Below are 22,333 nucleotides of genomic sequence, written 5' to 3'. Positions count from 1 at the left end.
CGTCTCACGCGGTCTGCACGTCCAGCACGAACGCTGGTCCAACTGAGGCGCCAGGTGGAAATGGCATGGCAAGCCGTTCCACAGGACTACATCCAGCATCTCTACCATCGTCTCCATGGGAGAATAGCAGCCTGCATTGCTGCGAAAGGTGGATATACACTGTACTAGTGCCGACATTGTGCATGCTCTGTTGCCTGTGTCTATGTGCCTGTGGTTCTGTCAGTGTGATCATGTGATGTATCTGACCCCAGGAATGTGTCAATAAAGTTCCCCTTCCTGGGACAATGAATTCACGGTGTTCTTATTTCAATTTCCAGGAGTGTAGATTGAACTCTAACAACACTGCATACGGTGCTTAAAAGTAGAATTATGAGCATTCTGAAAGAAATAGAAATTTACAGCTGCATGAAAAATCACCCCGAAGACTTGCTTAATGACAAACAGATTTAGGAAATAAAAGATTTTTGGATTACTTCTAGTTTATTTTAAGAGTGAAGGATAGAGCGTAACATGGCATAAGGACGCATTACTTATTGCCGCGTAATGTAAGTTTACTGCCCTAATATTTTGTACAAAGGCGTATGTACCTTGATTTTATAATACGCGTGGTGCTCACGACGATTTTATTAGACAACATGGGAGAATCATATGCGTTATAACTTTTTATTTCCATCTTTATTTTATTTATATTTGGATTCTCTTATCTTAGCGTGGTGTATTTTACCAGTTCGTCATGAACGCTGTGTAACAATTTATATTAGTGCTCCCCATGTTTTCCGTTGTATTGCAATTTTTATACATTTCATTTTTTCTTCTATATTCATCTTATCTTTAAAGTGTATCCTGTCTTATCTATTATTGCGGTGTATTATAATATTTTTAAATAATTATTGAATAATTATTTATTTACATTTCTCTCGATGACATTTTAAGCACCTTGAAATTTTAGTATTACATTTAGAGACGTTTTTAAATAATTACATTATATTGCTCATATTAGAGCTCGGTAAAAAGACATATCCTATATGTATGAGGTCACAGAACTTATCTGTATGCACTGTAAACGTTCATTGCACATTTTTGACATCTTCGGAAAAGCTGTTTTCGACTTTGTTATGATGATTTTAAAAAGGGTCTCGGTTCTAAACTAATCATCGAACGAATAAAAAGTAAAAATTTCCAACTTGGACTGGTTTTTCGTTCTACTGTAGTTTAGTAGCTGTAGCCTATTGTGGGCTTTGTGCTGGATGGTTATTAGGAGGAGTTTCCACGCTAGTTGCCAGTCGGGGGTTAGTTCAAGATAATTTAGCGTATTATTTAACTGGATAGGAGGGACACAAATGGTAAGGTAGAACTCATGTAGAAGTCGTGGAGGCAGAAGGTGCGGGTGGTTCGTCCTGTAATTATTGCCCGGGGTTTTTGAGCTGTTGATATTGATGAGCCACGGTTACGTCATGAAGTAAACTGACTGAGGTGGGTTTCAAGGGATCGAAGGGATTTGTCGAGTGTAGGGTAGCCTCAGTGCGTCCCTCAACCTCTTGCTCGGGGACTTCCTTTTCGGCTTCCTGTGTACAAGTGTGGCCTCAGCCATAATCAGTTCGAGCGATTAGTCTCTGCTCTAACAACCTGTACGTAGGGCAGTTCCTACCAGTGGTATTGCGCGGTTTCCTTCCTCTTTTTGTGCATGGAATGCTAGTCCCTGTCTTACTACAGTTTTTTCTGACATGATCTTCCGCGCCACACATGGAGTAGGCCAGCTTCCTATCACAATGTTTGTGGACGTGGTCCAAATCGCCACAGTTGTGGCATCGGGGGACTACGAAGTAGTCTCTTACGTTGATAGCATGGAACCCGGTACATATTTTCCCCACAGTGGAAAGTTTTCGCCACATTTTCCCGGAGACCTTGGCAACGTGATGGACAACATCACGTTCCCGGGGCCCCGTTTTGAAACGAAGCCTAAATTCATTCTTAAAAGTTTCCCATTCGATATCGTCAAAGTTTTGATTGTACATGGTCTCGTAAATGTCCCGGTCCATTAGTGCAACTGGCACATCATACAGGATCACCAGTGGATTACGCTTCTTTGGCGTTTCGCACTTGATAGCTTTGTTCAGTTTAGGACTTTTTATAATTTTGTCCCTGTCTTCCTCAGTTGCGAGATCTACTACTACAACGTTTTTGGTGGCTTTGACTTTGTTGATTTTCATTTTGTATGTGGCAGGATCAATGGTGGTAGTGAAACTCTCCTGCACCTTTTTAATGGTCTGGCCGCCGTGTCTGGTCTTTATGAGATTTTTGATATTGTTTCTTTCGTTGTCTGGGCGTTTGTGGCTGCTTGCACTACCACTCCAGCCCATGTTTTAGTTGGTTGTTGTCTTAGTCTGGCATTTTCCTTCTCTAGTTCTTCAAGACGCCCCTCAAGCTTCGCGTTTGCGATAGCCCAGGCGGCAACTTCATTTTTTATTGTCACGACTGCTGCCTGGCTGATTTTTCCATTTTTTACACTGGAGTCTAATATCTGACTAATTCTGCAATGTCTCTCGTATACATTTTCATCGTCTTGTCCCACTTCCTCCTGCGAGGTAGGAACAGTAGACATACTCGCCCTCGAAAGCGCACTAGAATCACTCGTCTCTGGTTCAGACCTATTTGTGACCAGTGAAAGAAAGTGGGAGCCCGTCTCTTTCCCAGGACCGGCTCCTCTGGAATTGGGGAGGGGGGAGGGGGGGAGGGGGGGGGGGGGAACAAAGAACGCAGCTCGCCCACCGGCCTCGCCCCAAGGCCAGGGGCACTCTCGAGCTGCAGGGTTCAGCGCGCCATCGCCAGCGCACTGGTGCCCATCGGTGGCTCCGTCATCGACGATTTCACCCGACGCTCCTCAGCAAGTGTACCCCGCACTCCGGACAGACGGATGCACCTCTCGCCCTTCGCCGCCTACAAGCCCGAGCTTCCACCTCTCGGCCAAGGACCCACTCTTACTCAGGTGGTGGGCCAGCCACCCAGTCGTTCAGCGGTCTGGACCCAGCTAACCTGGCCCAGGATATGTCCCCACCTCCTGGGTTTGGCAGAACACGCGCCAGTTACCCAGGGGTGCGGCGAAGCACCCTTGCCGACTTGCGCCGCAATCCCACGCCGACAAAAGAGAGGTCGCCGGCATGCAGAACACCTGATGGTCTGTGCCCTGCGAAAAGAGAGAGGGACAGATCGTCGGTCCCTCAGACACAGCTCCCCCTGTGCCACGCACCCTTCACTTTCACATCGGGTTGGGTCGCAGCTCTCCCTTCTGTCCCAAGGCAGCGTTCGGATGAACCCGAGAAATGCCGAGCTTAGCGTCTGGCACCACGGGAAGGCGGAAAGAGCCACTTGGGAAGCAGAGGCTATGAGAGATGCATCACTTCCCCTTGTGAGGACTGCTACGGCACGCCCGACTCACTGGACTCGCATTCGGGAGGACGACAGTTCAATCCCGGGTCCAGCTATCCTGTTTTAGGTTTTCCGTGATTTCCCTAAATCGCCTCAGTCAAATGCCGGGATGGTTCCTTTCAAAGGGCACGGCCGACTTCCTTCCCCATCCTTCCCTATCGAATGAGACTGATGACCTCGCAGTTTGGTCTCCTCCGCCCAAATCAACCAAACTCCACACCCGACTAGAAGTGTTACGCCCTAGTGCGAGCCTCCGTGCCTTACGGCGCGCTGGCAACGGACAGGGCAGCACCAAACGCACCGTCAAGGGACCGACCATACGCCAGACAAATTAATAGTCTTTTTTTTATTCAGTTATTATATTTATACATATTAAAAAATTGGTTCAAATGGCTCTGAGCACTATGGGACTTAACATCTGTGGCCATCAGTCCCCTAGAACTTAGAACTACTTAAACCTAACTAACCTAAAGACATCACACACATCCATGCCCGAGGCAGGATTCGAACCTGCGACCGTAGCGGTCACGCGGTTCCAGACTGAAGCGCCTAGAACCGCAAGGCTACACCGGCCGGCTATATATATTAACCCACTACCTAAATACATTAGTGGGTCCTAATTTCATACTTTACATTTTTGCAGCTGTTATTTCTACACTACAGGTAAATCCTTAATATTAATCTATCACTAAAGGGTTCCCTAATTTTCTGGTTTTTAATTTCTACCTAAGTCTGAGTTTTAGTTACTTATATTATTATTATTATTATTATTAAGCATTACAATCCATGAAGGCTTTTTGCTGCAGAATGGACAATGTTGAACCACTTTGCTCTGTCTTTACAAGTAATTTGCCACTGTCTGTCATGTCCTAGTTTTCTGAGATCGTCTTGAATATTGTCCAAGTATCTCATGCGTGGGCGTCCAAGAGGTCGTCTTCCGGTGGGAATCTCTTCAGTCACTTTCTTGATGGTCCTGTTTGGTGGTGCTCTGATGACATGCCCTATCCATTTCAGTCTTTTGGCTTTAATTTTGGCCACTATATCGGAGTCTTTATATAATTTGTAAATTTCATTGTTATTTAGCAATCTCCATTCATCACTGATCCTATCTCTTATGGGTCCAAATATTTTTCTCAAAATTTTTCGTTCAAATACTCTTAATCTGTTTTCCTCTTTTTTTGTGAGAGTCCAGGTTTCAGATCCATAGGTGAGTACTGGTATAATCAATGATTTGTATACTTGTAGTTTGGTGTTACTTATATGTCCTTCTATATTCTGTTAGTATTAAAATGCATCTACTTTTTTCTACGAGCCTATGCTACCTGCAGCGTTACAAGAGTGCCAGAGATCTATAAACCTAATTGCTGTTGGCCTTGCCCACCGAGCTGATCCCAGTGGGCGTTCCCCTGGCAACGGGCTGGACGGTAACTTTGTATCGCTGCAGTCTATACTAAGAATCCTTATGCTATCTTTCTACATGTTAAGCTATTTCTTAAATCTAGTGTCTCAGTTTGTGCGTGTCATATCCGATGATGACGCACACCCTCCCCCCTAATCCAAGGCAAGGCGGATCCCAGCCGTGAAGCGGCTGGCCAAGTCCAGGTCCGGTGGAACAGGGAAGGTGCACGGAGTCTAAATCAGTGTGACTGATATCGGTGGTTCCTTAGAAAATCCCTTAGGACCTTTTTCGAGATCTCCATCTGTAAGTTTGTTTAAGACATTGAATGTGTCCTCTTGCCTTAGCAGGTGGTGCGTATTGTTGTTCGGTAGTTGTTGTCTTAATTCACTTGCTACGTCATTGAAGAGGGGGCACTCATACACCACACGTTCTGGAGTGCCTTGGACAGCACCACAGTCACACGCTGGTGTAGCCTACTTCCCGAACCGACACAGGTGTGTCGGGTAGGGCCCACGTCCAGTAAGGAAGTGCAGCAGTCCTTTCGTAGGCATGAAGTATGTTAACTTTGAGCGTTCCTCTATATCTGGAAACAGCTCATTGGTTCTGCACCCCGTTTCCTCATTATTCCACTGATCCTGTCATAGTTCTAACGCTCTCTTTTTTATTGTGGTCTTGTCCCCAGCACAGACCCCCATTATTTCTATTACTTTTTCCCTCCTCTCCTTCTTCACCCAGTACCAGGCTGCCTGCTCTCTGAGTTTAATATCCAGTGCTTTGATGAACATTGTGGATAGTAGGCCACGACGAATACAGGCAAGCGTCAATGCAAGAGCACGTGCTGCTCTGTATCAGATGTAATGGTGCATACAGCAATCTGGACCACCCCCTCTGAAGGTCTCGCTGTATGGTGGTGCAACATGCAATGTGTGGTTTTCATGAGCAATAAAAAGGGCGGAGATGATGTTTATGTTGTTGTTTTCTGTACAGGTTCTGGAACTCTCGGAACCGAGGTGATGCAAAACATTTTTTGATGTTTGTAGATTGATGAATCGTGGCATCGTGCGGCGGCGGCTACTGCCCCGTCGTGTGTCTGTGCCCCTTCTGCAGGCGGGGTGCCCGCTGCAGCTGCCCGGGCGCCGCGCCGGCGGTGTGACGCCGAGCGCGCGTTGCCTGGCAACGGCCGGGGCGGCGTTGCGCTGCGCCGGGCTGCGGCGGTGGCGGCCGTGTCGGCGCCGGCGCCCCTGGAACCGGCGGGTAGGCAGGCGGACACACACGGGTCAGCCGCCAGCAGCGGCCGAGCGGGCAGTCCGCCGCGCGACGCCGCACCGGCAACAGCTGCCCGCGCCTGCGCGCCCACACCGGCTGCGACCCGCGCGCCGCGCCGCGGCACCACGGTGAGTTACGGCCAGCCTCGCCTACCTGCCGAGTGCGTGTACACTTTCTCTCGCCAGCCGCCGCTATCTCACGGCTGCTCCGCCGTCGTTCCCAAACACTTGCTGGTGACAAGAGCGTTATGCGTCCGTGCGACACTTCGAATCTACAGTGTTGCGACGAAACAGAGTGGACAACACTCGAGGTTTCTGAACTCTGTTCCTGCAACTACTAAGAATGCGTATTCAGATTACCGACGAGTTTCGTTTAACTGATTTAAAATATCGCCAGTGGTTACATATTCGTCTGTTTTCAGTTTACATCTGGAGGTGACGTCTGCATGTATACTTGTCACATACTGCTCACGTTTCACTTTGTCGTTTCAGCCTGTTTTCATTTTTCCTTCAGGGGGGTAGGACGTCAAACGGGCCGACTTGGAGCAGGAGAGTCACCACAGGACATATTAATTTCTACTGTCTATACTTTTACAAATAAATTCATAAAACTTTGTCACCATGACCAGGAAGGATTGAGGACTCACACTCATCGCAGTGGAAGTTCAAAAACGTAGCAAAATACCTTTCTTTACATGTGAAATGTCATCATTTTTTCACTTATTACTGGCTGCATTTGTTGCTGTAGGTACACTTTTCTTCCCAAGTAAGAGAGATTCTTCGATGAATTTTTCATAGCATACAAACAGTAGTTACAGGTGTATAAAACTCTAGAATTTTCCAAATCTATTAAAAAACTGTGGAAAAAATTGAGATAATTAACTATAACCCTTTAATTTTTTCTAAACATAAAGTTTAAAACGTAATAGTTCATTCAGTTTTTCATAAATTAAATAACTTCTAGAATTTCATAAATCTGTAACTACGGTTTGTATGCTGTGCAAAAGTCATTGAAGAATCTCTCTTACTTAGGAAGAAAAGTGTACCTACAGCAACAAATGCAGCCAGTATTAAGTGAAAAAATTATGAAATTTCACATGTAAAAAATGTTTTGTTACGTTTTTGAGCTTCAACTGCTATGAGTATGAATCCTGAATCCTTCCTGCTCATGCTTTTTAAAGTTTTACGAATTTATTTGTAAAAGTATAGACAATAGAAATTAAAATGTCCTGTGGTGCCTCTCCTGCTCCAAGTCGGCCCGTTTGACGTCCTACCCCCCTTAAAGGATTCGACATTTCCTGACGTAAACTATACCAAATGCTGCACCATTATTGCACGCAAGTGTTTATCTAGCGCGAAATGTATATAATAAAAAAATTCTCTTTTTTAGTAGCTGGAAAATAAGATTTTAAATACCTTAAGGAGATATGCAGGAACTGTGAGCAGCATCAATGCACAAGTGAGGAACTTGTTATCAGCCTTTCGTTCAGAGAGAATTTTTTTTCCTGTGACTTGTTTCTAACGCACCACCTCTGCCTTTAATTTTCTCCTCATGTCACACGAATCGAGTCGCCGAATGCGGAACACCCCTTTTCTATCGCGAACGATTGAAAGTATCGAAATGAGGTCTTCGGAAAGTTACTGTACATAAAATATTAATATTGCGAATTCCGTTAACTGTTGTTTCAGTCGAGATACTGAAGAATGTATGATTTCCTTAATAGACACTTTTGTCCCCATCTCGATTACAAACGATCTTTTTATTTATTATGACCGGGTTTGATTCTCTGCGAAAAGCGTCATCAGATCTGCAGTACGACGATTTAGTAAACTCTCAGTGGATTTTATGTTCACTTAGAAGCTTCCAAGCCAAATATACATTAGAATGTGACTATTACGATCTTTGAAATAATCATAGGACCAACATACGTTGTGGCATTGGCTCATGAGACATTATATTGAAACATTTATTGGTTTGTGATCAACAGAAGATATAGAAATCACGCGAGTCTACGATTTTGAAGCGTCATCAAGATATCTTACAATCATTATATGAAAGTGTTTTCTTCTTTTTCTTTTCGCGCTAAGCGACGCTGTTGGTAAGTGCCGGACATCATATCCAAATTCAGGCTTCGTTCCCCAGTCGGTGCTGACTTTTTTTTTCTGTCACTCGTCGCTTCTTTCCCCTCTGTCAGTGTTCGTTATCGTGGAAAATGCCGAGTAGCTCCGCGGTTCAGCGTCGACGTAAAATCACAGCTCCTCCTATAATTGTCTGGGTAAGTCTGTTCAGACCTCGAGAGGAAGCCAAAGTCATTTCATCTCCAGTAACACGGCACCTGCTTAACCCCCGTGGATTTCCGGCTTTAAGGTTGTTCACAGCTGTAACTCACGTAATACTTCTTTTGGAACGGCATTCGATAGTTCTCGAAAGACGGAATTCAGTGGCATAACGGTTGTTAATGTCGGCGTCCAGAGTTTTGGCAACAGTTTACAAGGTTTGCAAAGGGCGTTTGATCCACTGAACGCAATTACGGGAGATACAGTGCGCGGGCAAGCGCTCGGATTACCCGGGGAATTCATCACTAATAAGACAAGCAAAGTCATCGAAGCTTGAAATTTCGTGCAACACCAGCGAGCACACACGAGCAAGTTACGCTCAGCATACCAGCGAGAGGACAGAACGTTCGACGCGCGTCCGCTTTCCTCGCACTCCAGTCCCGCGGGCAACTTCCTGTCCGAAACGATGACAATAGAAAACCTCTGCAGTCGCCTTCGTGTATGTTTCTTGCACGCAGTTTAAACTTGATGTTAGTGGAGTGCCGGTTTCGATCTGCATCTTCAGACCCATACCCGTAGTGTTACTGCAACAGACGCCGGAGCTCACGAGCAGGAGGAAATGTACGGGAGAATTATTTCCCATTTATTTACTTAGACAGGCCTGCAGTGTTTCAGTAACGTCAAAATTTTACCCCTGGCCTATTTCTAAATTTACTTATTTACGGTCGAAATGTCTGCCGTTGTGAACTGTCAAGTCCTTTTATATAATGTGGACCCGAACTCCACAGATAAAATTTTTGAAGTTGTCCAGGGACATTTCGGGAGCATCATGGTAAGTCTACAATATAGTTATAATTTATTGGGTTTGGAATCGTAACTGCCTTTGTTGCTGTGAAAATGCATTCGCAACAGTGAAAAGGACTCAAATGCGAAAAGACAGAACGCGAAACACAGACTATTGCAACAACCATTAGAAAGGTGCAAAAGAAATGTGATGAGGTTGCCGTCGCTGCGAGTATAGCGAAGAGTAGCGTTATTTTGTCGGGCTTGCATCGCACTTAGTGAATGCAAACACGAGGTGCATATCGGCAATCTCTTCATCACTAAACTTATCCATACTCTAATGTATCACTGTTCACGTACAACTAACGCTGCTGAAACACCAAATCTCAAGCAGAACCGAGCAGTGCCGAATGCAGACTTTAGCTCGAAGAGTAAAGCGCGTTTTACTGTTGTCAACAACACTTACCATGATTGAATGGATAAGTCAGTTTCCAAACAAGACTCGCTAGTGCATACCGTGAACATTTGCTCGTATTTTCGATGCAACAGAGACAACAAGATAAAACGCGGCAAGAAATCAAACTAAATGCAGTTACTCTTTAACGAACTACCGAAAACTTTGGATCCCTTGTACCAATACGTTCACAAAATATTCCCGAACGACCTCCGAAATTTTTCCGTTGGAGTACAGCTTCTTCAAAGGACGTGAAACACATTTGGTTGATGCGACGACGATTTCTTCGTAACAGGAATGAACAAACACTGACGTATTTGTTACTGACGTAGAAAAGGTAAAACTTTTTGAAAAAATGTGCTTATGAGGCAAAAAGCAAATAGAAGGATTTTGGAACGGAATGTGTCAGTAAAATTGAATTGTGTTTTCAGCAGCTATATGTTGTTACGCCTATTACTTGACAATGACACAATGGCCAAAAATGGGATTAGTAATAAATAAATTTGATATAAGTCAAGACGGAAGTTGTAATCTCTTCTAAAGTACCGCACAGTAATGCCCACCCACCGTTGCAACAAGCGATCGAGCAGTGACGGGGTCACTGAAACTCAACCACATTGTCGACGATGTTTGGGGAACAGTGATGAGAAAGGATCGTCTTTATTCATATCTTTTTACTCCGTGACACTGCGGACTACTCTCTAGAAAAACAAGACGCTGTGAGATTGTGATTTCTGCGTTAGTTGCGGCAGTGCAGCCGCATTTTGAGACTTACAAGAATCGGTAGTTCAGTAGTAAAATGTCACATATGGACAAAAGGACTCACGTTCTGTCCTCGGTCACTCCTTCGATTTTGATCCGATACGTTTTATTTCTTTCACCTCTGACAATCTTTGTTTAGGCAAAGAATGACGAGAAATTCCGTCCTTGGGAACCCACGATTCACTGGCTCGGTAAGTGCGCCAAACATCTGAGGAAGCCAATTTCCTAGCACCACCAACAGGATGGCACTCAGTAAAGCACTGTGGTATTCAAACCAACCTTAGGTTTGAGATCTACTGCACGCCTTTTTTTCAACGTTGTTCGAATAAAGGTATTACGTACCACGCCAAATATCTGAGGAACATGCTTTTTGCCGTATAAACACTGCCAATCGCGGCTCTCGTACCATGCGTCTCTTGCAGATTCTGTAATGTGGGTAGCATTTTTTTAAGGTTTTGCTTATCCCACGGAACGTATTTGCGACAACTATCTATTCTGCTCAATCTGTCACTAGTTTCCTGTAGCACAATTGGATACTGCCATCCAGTCATTCTCTCATATATATATATAATCTTTCTCTCATATATATGTAATCATTCTCTCATATACATATATATATATATATATATATATATATCCAGTTGTGCTACAGAAAACTACTGACAAATTGTGCAGACTAGAGAGTTGACGCAAAAACTTAAAAAAATGTTACCCACAGCACAGAATCTACAAGAAACGCACGGTACGAGATCCGAGATTGGCAGTGTTTATAATGCAAAAAGCATGACGTTTGAACACTTGCTCTAATTGGGAAAGTAGAGTAGCTTTCGCCTCGGGCAACGGCAAAAGTGCTGCATCCAGTAGTTGCCTGTTCGATATTTCTGAGAAATACGTTTTGAGTGGGTTTTCCAGTTAGAAGTTATGAAATACGGGAATGTCCTATCACCGCAGCATGGAGGTGGGGTCCCACGCGCCATTGAATACTCAGCACTTCTTGAGTAGCGTGTCGTAAATTACGATTGCGTACATATTTCTATTCCGCCGATTACAGTGCTATCTGTGGAGAGACGAAGAAAATGCTTCAGACAAAACGTATGTAGATTTTGGCATAGAATCGTAATCTGCAATAAAAAACGGGGGTTTCCATTGAAGATTTCGAAGTTGCCCCCCTCCGCTACCCATGCTTAGGGTGGGGTGCCGGGTCGAGTTTGGTATCTTTGGATGTCCCCCTCCGAAACAAGCAATTTGAAATTACAACTTTTTTTCATTCGATGTTTAGCTTTAGACATATTTCAATGTGTTCAGTTAAAATTAACACCCCATATATGTATATATGGAATATAACAAATTGTCATATATATATATATATATATATATATATATATATATATATATATATATATATATATATATATATGGAGTATAACGAACTGTCAAGTAGAAATGATTTCAGTTCCTTTTCAGAACAGCATCTTTAATTTACGAGTGAGCTGGTGAAATATTTTTGTAGCTGCATACTTTGATCCTATATGTGTAAGAGTGAAGTCAGGGTATGAATAATGCAGGCTATTTGCGTTTCTTGTATTATGTTTACGAATGTTGCCATTACTCTGAAATTCTCCACAACAAAACTCTTTAAGACAATAAACGTATTGTGAGGCTATTCTAAACACGTCTAATTTTGTAAACATTTGCTCACATGAAGTTCGAATATGAAGACCAGGTATTATGCTTCAGCGCAAAAAGTATTTTCTATCAGTCTGTGAAATTAACATTTAGTGTAACATCAGCGAATGGAAACACAAAGTTAAATACTTTTGTAACGCTTCCTTTGCCAAAATCAGCAATTGCACACTTTAAGTGTTTCAAAAGATCTATAATATGTGATTTCGAAGTCACATTCCCAGTAATTTTGAAGAATCAGTTTTACATTATTTCCTTCCTCTGCACTTTACTGTTATTAGCAATGATACATCATGTCTTGCACATAAATGAATGAACCATGTTTTTCGCGTATTAAGTGATGGATCATTTATCGAGAACTGATCAGTAGTACAATCGTGAACCAGTTACGGCTCCAACTGTCGTTGCAGCTCTGTTGCATTTGAGTATGATGCTTGAACCGTCATCGACGATCACGTTTTGTGCTTTATTGGTGTCGGATGGAGCGTGAGGAAATGCGATAACGTCACGGAGGTACTCACAGAACTCCATTGGCAGACGTTACAAGTAGGCGCTGTGCGTCACGGAGACGTTTAGTGTTGTAATTACGAGAGCGTGCGTTCCGGGACGAGACGGCCAATGAATTTCTACTTCCTCCTCCTCCGCATGTCTTAAGAAAAGATTCAAAAATGGTTCAAATGGCTCTGAGCACTATGGGACTTAACTTCTGAGGTCATCAGTCCCCTAGAACTTAGAACTACTTAAACCTAACTAACCTAAGGACATCACACACATCCATGCCCGAGGCAGGATTCGAACCTGCGACCGTAGCGGTCGCGCGTCTTAGGAAAAGACAGTGAAGCAAAGTTTGAGGCAATGGAACTCACGTGGAGCCTTACCGACAGCCCAACTTCCCCCTCGCCGTTCGCGAGTGAAATGGGAGAGGTCGCAACAAAGTACACTCCGCCACACACCAGAAGCTGACTTACAGGATATCGAACGAGATTTAGGCACTGTTTTTTTTTTCAAAATTTAATGACATTAATACAAATATTTTGCATTGTATGTTGTATGTTAACTGGGGACCTAGAAACTACGGAGAGGCTCCGTCCCCGCCGCAGCCGCAGTGGTACGCAACCCCACGACGACTACCGCAGTCCACTTCACCCCTCCGCCGCCACACACCGAACCCAGGGTTATTGTGCGGTTCGGCCCCCGGTGGACCCCCAGAGAACATCTCACATCAGACGAGTGTAACCCCTATGTTTGCGTGGTAGAATAATGGTGGTGTACGTGTACGTGGAGAACTTGTTTGCGCAGCAATCGCCGACATAGTGTAGCTGAGACGGAATAAGGGGAAGCAGCTCGTATTCGCCGAGGAAGATGGAAAACCACCTAAAAACCATCCACAGACTGGCCGGCTCACCGGACCTCGACAAAAGTCCACCGGGCAGATTCGTGCCGGGGACCAGGCGCTCTTTCCCGCTCCGGAAAGCCGTTTGTTAGACCGCTCGGCTAACCGGGCAGGCAATATTTTGCGTACTCATTTTCCTTTGATAGCACAGAAAATTTTCTCAGAAGCGAACTACAACTTCTAATATCGTGACTAGAAGATTTGCAAACTCAGGATGAGATAATCAGTTACTCTTGGCTTTCAAAATCATCAGCTTTGAGTATTGCTGAGTCCTTGTGCATTTTAATGAAAAACAAACGGGTATATTACCCATCAATTTCCATGGCTCATAGAAATCTAACAGCTTATTTGCAAAAAAATGATTAAAAAATTATTTCGTTTGTCTGCATTCGTACATTCCCATTGTGAATCAAAATGTTTTGGACGTCGGAGCTAACACCATACCAAATCAGTTCGATTTACATATTGTATACTTACAAGCGCATATAAATACACCTATACTTCTCAATGGATCTTACGGTGTGTGGCAGAGGATAGGGTGTGAATCAGTGTTATTTTCCGCGCTTCCTGTTCCACCAGTAAATGATGGTGTGATTGACGATTGTCGATAAGGAACCGTATGGTTACTGCGTTCTATTACTTATTTGGGAACGTGTGCTTCAGAAATCATACGGGTAAGCCTTGGAGTAAAGCAGAAAGTCTTTCTCGCACATCTGCCACTGATGTTTTTTATCGCGTATTTTTGTGAGATTTTTGTATTCAATACGCTTGTGCCGAATCGCGCAGTTTTCCATTGAATTATTTCTCAGCGGGGGGGGGGGGGGGGGGGGGGGGGGGGCGGAGGGGGAGGGGGCTTGTGCCCACCATAAAAAAAAAACAAAATTCGTTAATTGTTGTTGACTTGTATTAAAAGCATAGTTTTTAGAGGGATACTGATGTGTATATCTCGTCCATAGCCTGAAAATATCTTTTAGCGCACTCTAAGCAATATTAATGCACTTTCAGTAACATGTATTATAGACGAGGGTCGGAAGGGGAGGGGGTACTTTATGCCCACCGTAAAAAGTTTAAAAAAATACAAAATTCATTAATTGTGTTGACCTTTGCTCACAACATACTTTTTGAAGCGATATTAATGCGTGAGTAAGGTGCTAAACACGACAATATTAAATATGACATTCATTGAGGAAATGAAATCTACTAGTGAGGCTTAAGTTTTTGGTTTACGTTTCACTGAAAAATTGAAAACGTGTATGAAATCTGGTAGAAGAGTTCATCAGAAACAATAAACATTTTTTTCAAAATTTTAAAACATAAAGTAACTGACTAGATTACAATACTTTCGAAAGGTTGGCACAAAGCACGCCAACCCCCGTTCCCCCCAACCCCATTAATACTGCGAAGGTTAATAAACTCGTCTACAGTCCAGCTGCTCGAAAATCTGCAGCACTGTAGTAAAAGATCTCTTGCGGCGGTGCTGCACAGCCGGCCAGTGTGGCCGTGCGGTTATAGGCGCTTCAGTCTGGAACCGCGTGACCGCTACGGTCGCAGGTTCGAATCCTGCCTCGGGCTTGGATGTGTGTGATGTCCTTAGGTTAGTTAGGTTTAAGTAGTTCTAAATTCTAGGGGACTGATGACCACAGATTTTAAGTCCCATAGTGCTCAGAGCCATTTGAACCATTTTGGTGCTGCACACTTGTTCGTGTCGCTTCTACGAACATCATTCTGACACCTGCCTTCACCACGAGATTTACTTTGTCTTATGGCCTTAACTCGATCAGTGGAGATAATTGTCGATACCTGACGGCTGTAACTGATCCTAGTGAATGATCGACACGTTCTTCCCACTTCGGAAAGCCGGCTAAATGATTTTCCAGCGATGTTAAATTTTCTTTGGTACCGAACATGTTACAGCCTTTGTAAAGTCTAACACAGAAGCATAATATCGCTGCTTAACTGGGCGGTGCAAGTGTCCTTGTAAAGTCGTGTAACCATCCGGTTGGATAGCCACGTAACAGCGCAAATGTCTACGGATTCAACGCATTTTTACGCTGTGATTTCTTGTTAGATCTACAAAAGATTTACACCACTGAATTAATCTCATCGAGAGTTGATATCCTGGTGGCGAAAGATAGCGTAGTTCCACTAAAAATAAATGTTGAGATCTGTATTTACGTTATTAATGTAGTCGAGAGAACGGACTGCTGTTTATTCATACATCTAACGTGCGTACATGTAGAGTATTAACATTTAATTCCCCTAATATTAAGTCCAAAATCACTACATTGCCTGCTTTTTTTAATGGATGAAGTCCGAAGCCATTAATTATGACACGAAAATAAATTTAACGCTCGCTTTGTGCAAACTGTTGTATTCGCGGAATCACCGGATGCTATCCAGCAGTTAATTAAAATACGTACGATACGGTTGCTGGAAAGCTGTAGCTGTGCTGGGACAGGAAAACAGGAAGAAGATTCGTTGCGAATTGAAAATAATTTATACACTTTTTCGAGAGTGTTTTTGTTTTGAAGGGCCTTTACACGTAATACTTGCTCGGAACTCTTACGCTATGAGTGGTTGATGCTTTACAATGCCTTCAATGTGATTATGATTTCGCTTTTGGCAAGTGGATATTTGAAAAACCGCGTGATTCCACTATAACAAGCAATTTAAAGCGAGTAAATACAACATAGTTGTTTCTTTGTGGTACGTATCATAAACTACATACCAAAGACGATAAACGTAGACAAATTTAGCACTGTAGTGATATTAACCACTTTTACATTTACATATATGGCTTCCCACAAGAAAAAGAAGAAAAAACAGATGTAAAGATGAAGATGACAAAGCGTAACGATAGTCAGTGAAAAACTAGGATAACTTATCAAAAAAGCCCGATTCGCAGAAGTGGAATTACTGAGTGGTTATAGAACCACAGCTAATAGGGCATACTCACATGAATGCTCCTTGCACGCACCCTAATTTTAGACTATGCGGAACTCTATGAGCACAATGTCTCGTATGTAAACTGTAGTGTTGGCAGAAGAGCCAACACTGTTTTTCTAGAGGAGGCCGAAATGCACACATTTAATTACACGCTGACTGGCGTGAGGTCTGGAACAGGACAATATCTTGAGAATTGTGTGGTGTCACCGCCAGACACCACACTTGCTAGGTGGTAGCCTTTAAATCGGCCGCGGTCCGGTAGTATACGTCGGACCCGCGTGTCGCCACTGTCAGTGATAGCAGACCGAGCGCCACCACACGGCAGGTCTAGAGAGACGTACTAGCACTCGCCCCAGTTGTACAGCCGACGTTCATAGCAATGGTTCACTGACAACTACGCTCTCATTTGCCGAGACGATAGTTAGCATAGCCTTCAGCTGCAATTGCTACGACCTGGCAAGGCGCCATAATCCTTTGCTGTATATATTGTGGTTATAACATGTATCATCAAGAGCGATGTTCTAAAAATGTGGATTAAAGTTAAGTATTCCAGAAGCTACGTACTTTTCTTTATAGCATTCATTACGTATCCTGTTTCAGACCTCCCGCCAGCCTGCGTGAGTTTAAGCGCGTGCCTTTCGGCTTCCTCTCATTGTGTCTAGGCTGTCTTGTCTAGATACAACAAATTGTAAATAAAGTACGTAGATGATGTAATACTTAACTTTAATCCACAATTGTAGAAGATCTCTCGTTACGGTACATGCTTCATAATATTAATTATCAACTGAATACGGCGCCTTGCTAGGTCGTAGCAAATGTAGCTGAAGGCTATGCTAACTATCGTCTCGGCAAATGAGAGCGTAGTTGTCAGTGAACCATTGCTATGAACGTCGGCTGTACAACTGGGGCGAGTGCCAGGACGTCTCTCTAGACCTGCCGTGTGGTGGCGCTCGGTCTGCAATTACTGACAGTGGCGACACGCGGGTCCGGCGTATACTAATGGACCGCGGCCGATTTATAGGCTACCACCTAGCAAGTGTGGTGTCTGGCGGTGACACCACATAAACTGTTCTAATTACATATCATATATAAAGTAACGCTGTTATCGATCCAAAAATTGTTTTGAACCCCACATTGCGTTACTAATCACGCTCCTGTTGAAAGTGTTATACCATATGTACCACATATAAAAAATTAACGAAGAGCACAACAGTAAAACCTCGTTACAGGCAGTATCTCGTCAGGTTTGTTATAAGCAAGTACTATGTCATTAAAACTGCTGTGGAATTCTGTGGTGCTACTTTTTAAGATAGAAGAAAACAACAATACGCTACAGGATGCGAAGGCGCGCCTAGTCTGGTGGTTAGGTTTGTCAGATCAAACAAAATTAAACACAGTATACAAAAAATAGTGTTACAAATTGGACTGAACGCGAAAGCAGAATAAACTAATGAATGATTATGAAATGGGAACAGTATCGGTCACAGTAGATAACATATTCTTAATAATCAGTCTGATATTTGATATTGGAAGCGCAATTAAAGACAGCCAGCAGTAAAGTGCGAGATAACTTTAAAAAATAAAATTTGAAAAATATGAAAGATATCGTGTGGAAGGTAAACAGAGATGGCAGAAACGTCGCAGTGCCCACTAGTTCGTTACAGCCAGCGGGGATCGAGTTCTTAAGGAGCGCTATAGCTTCTTGATGTCCCCCGTACGATTCTTGTCTGAAACACGTTTTGATTAATTTACGTAAGACACAACGGAAAAGCATCTCAGGTTTGTATTAGTTTCAATTTCTTTGCTCAATTTATCTCTATTTTGCACCATTTAGTGCTTCTGAAAGAATATACTACTATATTTATTTATGTACGTTTTTAGACGATAATAAGAGACATTTATTCTGGAATCCAGATTGGCTTAATATGTTAACCAACATTTATGAATAATCATAACAAAAATTTATTTGTTAGTGTGAAACAGCCACATCAGTCCTATTGCAGGCCGGCTGCTGTGGCCGAGCGGTTCTAGGTTCTTCAAACCGGGACCGCGTGACTGCTGCGGTCGCAGGTTCGAATCCTGCCTTGGGCATGGATGTGTGTGATGTCCTTTGGTTAGTTAGGTGTAAGTAGTTCTAAGTTCTAGGGGACTGATGACCTCAGATGTTAAGTTCCGTAGTGCTCAGAGCCATTTGAAGTTCTGATGCCTTAGAAACAAAGAGATATCTCAGAGATCAAATGATGCTTGGGCTATCACAAAACTGATGTGCTACCTGAGAAAGAAATGTACGTACATTCTGAAGTCTGTAACCAAACCGACAATTTTTGTGACGATTATGATCATGTTCGAAAACTTTCTAAAGACAAAAGTATTTACCTTCAGTAATTCAGAGAAACTCATGAATGTAGCTGCTTGAATAGGAAAAAGTTTGCTTTTTGGTCAAATATATTACCAGAGCGAAAACAAGACTCCTTGTAAATTACAGAATGGATTATAATCAAAATTTTTATAGCCAAACTAAGAGTGGAAAATAAACAAACAGGGTGACCAATTGTCCAAAAATTTTACAAAAACACATTTAATTGCTTGAAAGTAATGTCGGCAATTAAGAAAAACTGAATTAATGGCTTGAGTGAAGCCTTTTGTCCAAATTTTCGTAGCGAAACTAAGAGTGGGAAATTAAAAAAATCGAGTACTAATTTCAGGACATTGAGAAAAGAAAAGACACTAGGAAAGCAAATGTCGTGTCAATATGATTATACTTTTAGAAAGCTTGGAAAAAAATAGAAAAAAATACGTCAAATGTTAAATGAAATGATTTGTCTAAAAGTAAGAAATAAATTAGACTACAGAAACATTTAACGTGCCCTTCGGATGATGCTCGAAATTACGTGCAGTAAATGAGATGGAGAGAGAGATTATGCTTCAATGTTTAACTTGGAATCTTAGAATTTTTAAGAGCACCTACAGGATATTTGTCTGTCGGACTATGTAGGTAGTGCAGTTTACTGCTGGGGGCCTTGACATATTTCTATCATCTAGGCCCGAAGTTGCGAAGACATCCAACAATTTTTCAGTCTGAAAAATTTGTCGATAAGGGATCCTCCTAATACTAGGAAAGAGAATGAGTATTCTCAATTGACACATTTGCTGTGCACAGTTTCGAGCATTATTCAAAGGCGCGTTGTATGTTTCTTTAATCTATTTTATTTTTTGCTTTTATACAAGTAGTTTCGCAAAACATTTGAACGATTTTTTCCAAAATTTTTACAAATGCCATTTTCTGTTTTAAACTTATATTAGTAATAGTAGATACAAGACAAGTCAAAGTATTTACAAGTTTAGACCAAACAAAAATAAGCTAATTCGTATACACATACATTTACAGACTTCTAGTTAGAAACAAACATTAGATTTATTCCTGGTATACAATACTTCTTTTACAAATAACTTATTAAATAATATAATGCCACACTGTTCACTCATATCTTAGTTACTATACACATATTGTTTCATAACACTTCACTCACTACACACACAAACATACACGCACTGGTGATCTCTGGGCTATTTTCTGTACCACAACTTCCCATTTGCTATCCTGTAAAACTGAGTCAGCATCCTTCTATAATGAGTGAGATGTTGAGCTCAGAAAGAGGAAGAGGTGTTAGCATTGTGCTATACATAGTTTGAGGACAAGTTTTTCTAGAAAAAGAAAAAAGAAGGGAAAAAATCATAGTGTGAAGGTGTTATATGGAATGTTGAATGTTTTATAATCATTATTATTATTTATTTGTACAACATTTTCTTACCAAACTCCTATAACATATTACCTGCAATGAACCTTGAACTTCTGTAAATCTTAATTCCAAGGCGGGCGTCATTTTAATGCTCGAAATTAAGACGATAGACAGTGAGAAATCGATGTTACAATCATCATATTACAATTAATCTACTTGCAAATTAAACATATGAAAAATCTGAACGTCACAAATTTAGTGTGGCTCAACGACCTGAGAAAAGTTTGATTAAAAAATAACCATAAGACTGTAGGGTAATAATATATGTAGGGCTAGCCTAAACACACAGTCCATTTCCGTGGAAATGGATTCGTTCATGACTTATAAAATAAGAATAACTCAAGAGATATGAAATACAACTTTTATTTTCATAGCTGTACTAAAAGAGGGTGCTCATTAGAGCTGTTTACGTGCGTTAAACGCAACATTCGTATTTTCTTTTACCAGCACTATATCTTCATACAGACATAGAAATGATTCTTTTTCTTTTTACTTGATGTCCACCATTTCTCATTACATAATGAACTTTTCCATTTAGAGTTTATTTGTTTTGGATGATCGTATCTCATCAGCACACGCCACGTCTCACATTTTAGAGAACACGACATGCCTTGTACTGCGATAAATTGACACACATGGTTTTCATCATTCATCTTCAAAAGCATCACTCGTAGCGATCTCAGAATATTTTTTTCTTTTCCGTGTACAACAATGTCTTAATTTTTTACTTCAGTTCTAAATGCTGTCCATTGCTGTACCTCTGAACGTACCCCTAATTTTCTTTCTATACAATCTTTCACAATGTCGTCGTACTTCCATTTCTATAGCAAGACGTAGAAAGTTAATAATGAATTTTATTTTCTAGCCTTTACGAGGCACATATTTGATCCCCTGGTATACGAATTCTTTAAACTTTTTTATTTTTTGTTTTTGTTTCACTTAATGACATTCATTACATGTTATAAATGTACTGCATGTGTGTGCCATACAGATGATGGTGATCCTCGTGTACTGTTAAAGAAATACCTTCTGAAACGATTTTCTATTGTTAATAAGAGCATGATTGAGCTTTTTTTGTAAGAGACACCGTCTTTACACAATTTCAATAGTTCATTAGATTCTGTGTGTTCGGAATGTTCACATAATGAACATTAGACAACAAACGGTTTCCACATTTAGAGAACGTCCTTAATCACTGTACTAGATTGAGTGCATTATTCGGTGCTATCAGTTTTCGTAAAGCTTATGTCGACTGGTGGAAGAAACATCACTTCGTGTTCTGAAGAAATGTAACAACATATCAGGCAATACTGGCACTACAATGTAACTAGCCGGCCGGGGTGGCTGAGCGGTTCTAGGCGCTACAGTCCGGAACCACTCGACCGCTACGGTCACAGGTACGAATCCTGCCTCGGACATGGATGTGTGTGATGTCCATAGGTAAGTTAGGTTTAAGTTGTTTTAAGTTCTAGGGGACTGATGACCTCAGAAGTTAAGTCCCATAGTGCTCAGAGCCATTTGACCATTTTTGAACAGTGTAAGTTGCAAGATGAGGTGAAGAAGCGCAGAAAATACTTTTATAGCATTTTTATGTTTTTGACGATGTCGTCTGGAATACACTCTTTGAAATTCTGAACTTATCTGGGACGAAATAAAAGGAGCGAAAGGATATCTACGTCTTGCACAGAAATACGACTGCAGTTGTAAAACTAAGAGGACATGGAAGGGAATCAGCGATTGAGAAGGGACTGAGAGGGTTGTATGCTGTTCCCCATGTTATTTGGTCTACGCATTGAGTAAGCGTTAAGGGAAACGACAAAAAAACTTGGAAGAGGTAATAAAGTTCAGGGAGAAGAAATAAAAGCTTAAAGTTTTTGCTCATGACATTGTAATTTTGTTAGATATTTGGAAAATAGATTGAACGGTATGGGCAGTGACGTAAAAAGACTAAACATGTAGCGACGTAAGGGTGAAACTGTCAAATTACCGTCACACCCTGATTAACATTTTATTTTCAAAGTATTTACAGCATTTACCATCTTATTAAAACAGTGACTGTTATAAGACAGGTCACTAACGACGTAATGTGGACGTCAAGTCAATCTAGAAGTACTTGATAATGGCGATGTAGACTGAAACAGCCTG

At 42.0% G+C, this 22,333-nt stretch overlaps 1 long non-coding RNA gene across 1 annotated transcript in view; it reads left to right on the top strand.

Annotated features, from left to right (window-relative positions):
- The first annotated feature begins 6,140 nt into the window (after positions 1-6,140).
- Positions 6,141-22,333, top strand: part of LOC126473937 (uncharacterized) — an 831,981-nt gene continuing 815,788 nt past the window's right edge. The window contains exon 1 of the long non-coding RNA XR_007586539.1: positions 6,141-6,219. This is a non-coding gene — a long non-coding RNA (uncharacterized LOC126473937). The remainder of the gene's footprint in view (positions 6,220-22,333) is intronic.

The sequence above is a fragment of the Schistocerca serialis genome, chromosome 4 (assembly GCF_023864345.2).
Source record: "Schistocerca serialis cubense isolate TAMUIC-IGC-003099 chromosome 4, iqSchSeri2.2, whole genome shotgun sequence".
In the NCBI taxonomy this organism is placed as follows: Eukaryota; Metazoa; Arthropoda; class Insecta; order Orthoptera; family Acrididae; genus Schistocerca; species Schistocerca serialis.
This window is presented reverse-complemented; position numbering and strand designations above follow the sequence as displayed.